Raw genomic sequence first — 6129 nt, forward strand, 5'->3', positions numbered from 1 at the left:
ACAAGATAATAGGAAATTAATGGTTATTATATTGCATGCTGTTAACTTCAAAGTAGTTGCTCAGATTATCAGATATGGACATATAAAATTGATCAAATAATATAAACACTTTCTTTCACTGAACTAATAGAAACTAGCAGTACAATTCCTTCTTTGTTCCTATCCCCCATCCCAGTCGTTCTTTCCTTGTGAGCAGTTTCTTTCCCTTTTACAGTATCTATTGCACCTTTTGTACCTTATTTACTCTTCCATTTTTTTATTCTAGGGACATAACACAACATTTACACATGGTAGTTTGGTTTATTTCACTTATGACTATATTATCTACTTACACCCATTTACTTATAAAAGCCTTGAGTTTGTCTTTCTTTATAGCTAAGTAATACTTCATTGTGTAAAACTACTACATAATTTTATCCATTCCTCAACTGATGGGCATTTGGGTTGTTTCCAAGATTTAGCTGTGACAAGTTGTGTTGCTATGTCACGGGTGCACATATATCACTGTGCTGTAATGCTTTTTAATTTTTCTGGGAAAATGCCCAGAAGGTCAATAACTGAGTTGAAAGGGAGCTCTAATTCCAGTTTTGTGACAAATCTCCATGCTGATTTCCATAGTGGTTGTACCAGTTTACACTTCTACCAACAGCGAAGAAGAGTTGCTTTTTCCCCCACAGCCTTTCCAGCACTTGTTATTGGTTGACTTCATGATGACAGCCACTCTTTCTGGGGTCAGATGGAATCTCAGTGTTGTCTTAGTTTACATTTTTTGGATGACAATTATGTTGAACATTCTTCATATATTAATTTTCCATTTGTATTTCTTCATCTGAGGAGTGTATATCCATCTCAGATGCCCATTTTTTGATTGGCTCTTTGAATTTGGGGGGCCTAATTTTTTTTAATTCTTTATATGTTCTAGATAGAACTCCTTTGTCTGAGGGACAGTTGGCTAAAATTTTTCCCATTCTGTGGATTTTTCCTTTTATTCTACTAGAGATTTCTTTCGATGTGGAAAAGCTTTCAAATAACATGAGATACAAGTTGTTGATTCTTTGAAGTTCTTCCCATGCAGTTTGGTTTTTGTTCATGATCTCTCTGCATATCCCTACGCCTTCAAGATGTCTATCTACTTTCCCTTCCAGTATATTTACTGTTTCTATTTTAGAATTTAGATCTTGTACCATTTTGACTGCGATTTAGTGCATGGTGACAGATATGGGTCTAGTTTTAGTCTTCAACATGTGGAAAGCCAATTTTTCCAGCACCATTTACTAAAGAGACTGTCTTTCTTCCAGTGAACATATTTACCTCCTTTGTCAAAGATAAGGTGGCTGAGTGTATTTGTACTTGTGTCTGCATCTTCTAATCTGTTCCATTTATCCTCAGGTCTGTTTTCTTTGCAGTACCATGCTGATTTTATCACAGCATAAATAAGGGATATCTTCCATTTTCTGATATCCTCTTGATGTCTTTTTTCAGAGTAATTTTCAATGTATAGATCTTTGTTAAATTGATTCCTAAGTATTTAGGGGTTTTGTTTTGGTTTCTTTGTTATTGTTGTTTTGGGGTTTTTTGATGCTATTGTGAAAGGTGTGATTTCCTATTTTTCACTTTTGTTTAATTTCTTGCCCTACGTGGTAGTTTCCTTCTGTTGTTCTTCCTTTCTTTCTTTCTTTTTTTTTTTGTGGTACCAGGGATCAAACTCAGGACCTTGCATTTGCCAGGCACACGCTTATGCCACTCAGCTATATCCCTGGCTATTGTTCTTCCTAGAATTGTGGTTATCTTTATCTCTTCCTATTATATCTTTCAGTACTGTATGTAGGATTGGCTTGATGCTCATGAATTTCTTCATTTGTTCTTTGTCATGGAAATCTTATTTCTCCATTAATTTTGAAACATAGTGCTCACTTCAGCAGCACATACACTAAAATTGGAATGATACAGAGACGATTAGCATGGCCTCTGCACAAGGATGATATGCAAATTCATGAAGTGTTCCATATTTTTCACACATAAATAAATAAATAAATAAATAAATAAATAAATAAACTTGCAATCTTTGGCTGGGGAGATAACTCAGTAGAATAAGTGCTTGCCTGGCAAGTACAAGATCTTGAGTTCAATCTTTGGTACTGCAAAAAACAAACAAAAAACAACAAATAAACTAATTTTGAAACATAGTTTTGCAGAGTACACCAATCTGGGTTGGAAATTGTTCTTTCAGGATTTGAAATACTTCACTCTAAACTCTTCTTGATTTGATGGTTTGTGCTGAGAAGTCTTCCATGAGTCTGATGCACTTTCTTTTATAGTTGATCAGTTTTTTATCTAACATTTTAATATTCTGTTCTTGTGGTGAATTTCTGGGATCTTGATTACTATAGGTCTGGGTGTATATTTATTTTGATTATAGTTAATTGAAGTTCTGTATGCCTCACTGTCAGGTAATTTTCTCTTGTCTAGTAAATTTTTGCTATTACTTCTAAAAATAGTCTTTCTTATATCATTTGTGTTGACTCCTATTTTTTCATTTACATGTATAAGTCTTATATTGTTTTTCTTTGCATCATCTTGCAGCTAGTGAATTGTGAATTCCTGATTCCTTGTTATTTTTCAGAGATCTTCCAAAATCGTTAGCTTCAATCCTATCTTCAGGGCCTGAAAATACAACTTCAGTTTTATCCAAGTGGTTTTGCCAGCTTTAAATGGAATTTTTAATTTCCTGGGTATCTCTTTGAATCTGTTTCATGCATCCTAATTTTTTCCTCTATTGTTCATTCAAGTTTTCCATCATTTTCCTATTCTCTCCTATTTTTTAATCTGTATCTTATTTGGTCATGCTGAGCAATTCTTTCATTATGAGTGTCATTTCTTTTTTTACTTGAGAGATCATTTCTGATCTGATTTCCTACATAGCCTCCTGGAGTTGCTTCTTCAGTTGGCTTCATTTCAAGAATTTCAGATGTGTGACTTCCAGGTTCTTCTACATTTATGTTTTCTGGCCTTCTTCTGGGTGGAACAGAGGTCTGAGATTTCATTTTGCTCCTTCATCTTGATATGTTGTATTTCAAATTTTTTTCTGTGATGATCGTTTTGAGTTTTTGTAGTAGGTAGTTATATCACTAATATCAAGGCCTCTCTAGGAAAAATCTGCTCTTCAGGGATATCTTCTGTGTGTTGGAAATTCTTGGTTTGTGGCTCTCCCAAGGTTCTACCTTCCCAATTAATGAAGAGTGAGATGTTGGTTTCTGTTTGGCTCTGCCATCAGTCTTTAGGTGTGCAGCTCTGGTGAGATTATGATCCCAGAGCTTTCCAATATTATTAAACAAAGGAGAACAACTAATTACAATGGATGTGACATCCTAGCTACATCATACAGTTAGCAACAATGATAGCATCAGGCACAATTTATAAGTTGACAAACTGTAGAAACTATTGATTTTGTTCCTAAGACTACAGTTATACAATATAACCAATCATAAATTAGAAGTTTGTATGAAAAATGTTTCCCATTGTTAGGATGGATTCACCCTGGGTCCCTCCAGATGAGCTCGAGCCATATCCCAGGCACTTCCAATACTGGCTTCCCAGTGCTATAGGGGAATGGGCCAAGCACTTGGGTTCCTCTGGACAGGGGCTTCCTCAATAGTAGAGGGGCAGTGGGTGAGGTCTCTCTTTTTGTCTTTGTATCTACATTCATGGAATTTAGGGAGAATTGGGAGCTTTCCCTCTTTTTTTCTCCTTTTAATTTCTTTTCTCTCCTTTTCATTTTTCCCATTTCAACTGCTTTTCTCTTTATACCTTTCTTTTATTTCTGTATTTTGTTCTTTTTATCCTTTTTTCTTCTTTTTCTTGTTCATTCTTTCTTGTAACAGTTAGCTAATACTAATTCCCTTTGTCTTCTCTATAGGACCCCCTCCTTACTTATCTCTCCTTGTCACATCCCATTGAATAGTTTCTCAATTTTTTTCTTTTCTCTTTCTCTGTTTCCCCAGAACCTTCATTCTACTAGTATAACTGCTAAGCTTTATGACTGTCTAGATGCCTAGTTAACTGTAAACTATTACTGTTGGATACTGTTCTAATGTTGGTAGAGGTAAGATTGTCCCATAAAGTAGATGTTTACTAAAGGTCAATAGTAGATTAGTACTTGAGTGGTCCTAGTGTTAATACTATAATTGTAGATCTCTTTTCTATAGGTAAGGGTAGTATATTTTGATCTTCCAGGGTTTGTGAATATTCAGGTTGTCTTTGGTGCTTCAATTGAGGCTGATTTTATTTCTGTGGCCAAGGTAATGTAGCTGTTGATATGAATTGGCTTTCTTGCGATGCCAGTATCTAGATGCCCTTGGAGTAATTAACAATACTATGGCCCATTCCTGGAGAACTGGGCACTGTGACAAAGGCACTGCAAGCTCCAACCCAAGCAAATGGAGGTGGTTGGATCCTGTAAGCAGAGGCAAAGCTTGGAATTAGCCACACCCACAGGACATCACTGAAAAGTAGTTATTAACTAAAGAGAAACAAAAACTTCCACTACAATCAGCCCATAAGCTCTGACATTCAAAAAAAAAAAAAAAAAAAACACAAAAACACAAACCAACAACATGCTCAAACCAGCATAAGAACAGAATCTTTAAAAATGACTAGAGAAAACCAACAAATCACTTATACAGGAAAGAGCATTAGAATTACAGCAGACTTAATTGTTTGATCAACCCTACATGCCTATATCTGGTAAATCTCAGCAGCTACTTTGAAGATAAGAATTTACAATATAATAAACTTTGTTTTAAAACAATTTTTACTCTCTTTAAAAAATACAATACAATAAACTTTGTTAATTCCTTATCATCCTGTCTTGAAATTCTGTATTATTTTTTTGGTTTTTATCTTAAAAAAAGAATTATAGCAGACTTTACAAGTCTTAAAGGCCAGGAGAGTTTGAAGTAAAGTGACTCAAGCCCTAAGTATTAATAATTTCCAAGGCACGCTGATATATCTCACAAAACTATCTTTCAAAATTGCTGGAGAACTAAGACCATTCTTGATAAAGAGCACCTCCATAACTTCATGACCACTACTGCAGCGCTCCAAAAGATTCTCAGATATACTTTATAAATAACGAAGCTAACCTGATAAAAGGCCAGATAGAATGGATATACCAGCTAGGGTAAGAGGTTAAATAGAAGGGAAAGGTAGGGAATCAGCAACAGGAACATGAAACAAGGCCAGCAATATGTGAGTGCCTATCAGTAACAACTCTCAGTGTGGATGATTTCAGTTCTCCAATCAAAAAACATGGACTGGCAGAATGGATCAAGAAAAAAAAATGGTATCCTGTATACAAGAACATATTTAGACCCAGTCTCAGCCCAGGTCTGGTGAGTGTGTGCAGAGCTTCCTGCTACCCTGTGCCGGCAGGACCAGTCCCAGCCCAGGGGCAGCATGGGCCGGACCCTCTCCCACCCCTTTGGGCCGCCCCCCGCCACTCCGCAGTACATCCCCCACCCCACCTGCCAAGTAGGAATATCTGCGGCCTCCCGGGAACCCCCAGACCCAGTCTCAGCCCAGGTCCAGTGAGTGTGTGGAGAGCTTCCTGCTACCCTGTGCCGGCGGGACCAGTCCCAGCCCAGGCACAGCGTGGGCCGGACCCTCTCCCACCCCTTTGGGCCGCACCCCGCCACTCCGCAGTACATCCCCTACCCTGCCCGCTGAGTAGGAATTTCTGCCACGTTCCGGGAACCCTGAGACCCAGTCTTAGCCCAGGGCCGGTGAGTGTGTGGGAAAGCTTCCTCTTCCCTCTAAGTAAACTTGCCCCATCCAAGCACAACTCAGGCCTGGCATACACGCCTGAGGTGTAAACCTGCAGCTGCAATGCCTGTAGAGGGTGTAGAGGATAGATCCACCCAGCTAGTCCAGGAGCAGAACATCTTGCCACAGGGGCACAACAGGTTCACCCTTAAGGGCAGCAGCGGGAAGGAGCTGAGCACAGCAGCCAGACCCAAACCAGACACAGCTGGATAAGTCGAAACTTTGTAGAGCTGCACCTGAACTTCAGTACTTGCGAAGGTTATATCTACAGCAAATATCTACAACAAAGGTCAGAAGACAGTGCTCCAA

At 38.2% G+C, this 6129-nt stretch overlaps 1 non-coding gene across 1 annotated transcript; it reads left to right on the top strand.

Moving 5' to 3' along the window:
• Nucleotides 1-1906: 1906 nt before the first annotated feature.
• LOC111815606 lies at nt 1907-2013 on the top strand. Its single transcript, XR_002820281.1, has one exon. It is a non-coding gene; the product is annotated as a U6 spliceosomal RNA (small nuclear RNA).
• The last annotated feature ends 4116 nt before the right edge of the window (nt 2014-6129 follow it).

The sequence above is a fragment of the Octodon degus genome, unplaced genomic scaffold, assembly GCF_000260255.1.
Source record: "Octodon degus isolate 3935 unplaced genomic scaffold, OctDeg1.0 scaffold00018, whole genome shotgun sequence".
NCBI lineage: Eukaryota > Metazoa > Chordata > Mammalia > Rodentia > Octodontidae > Octodon > Octodon degus.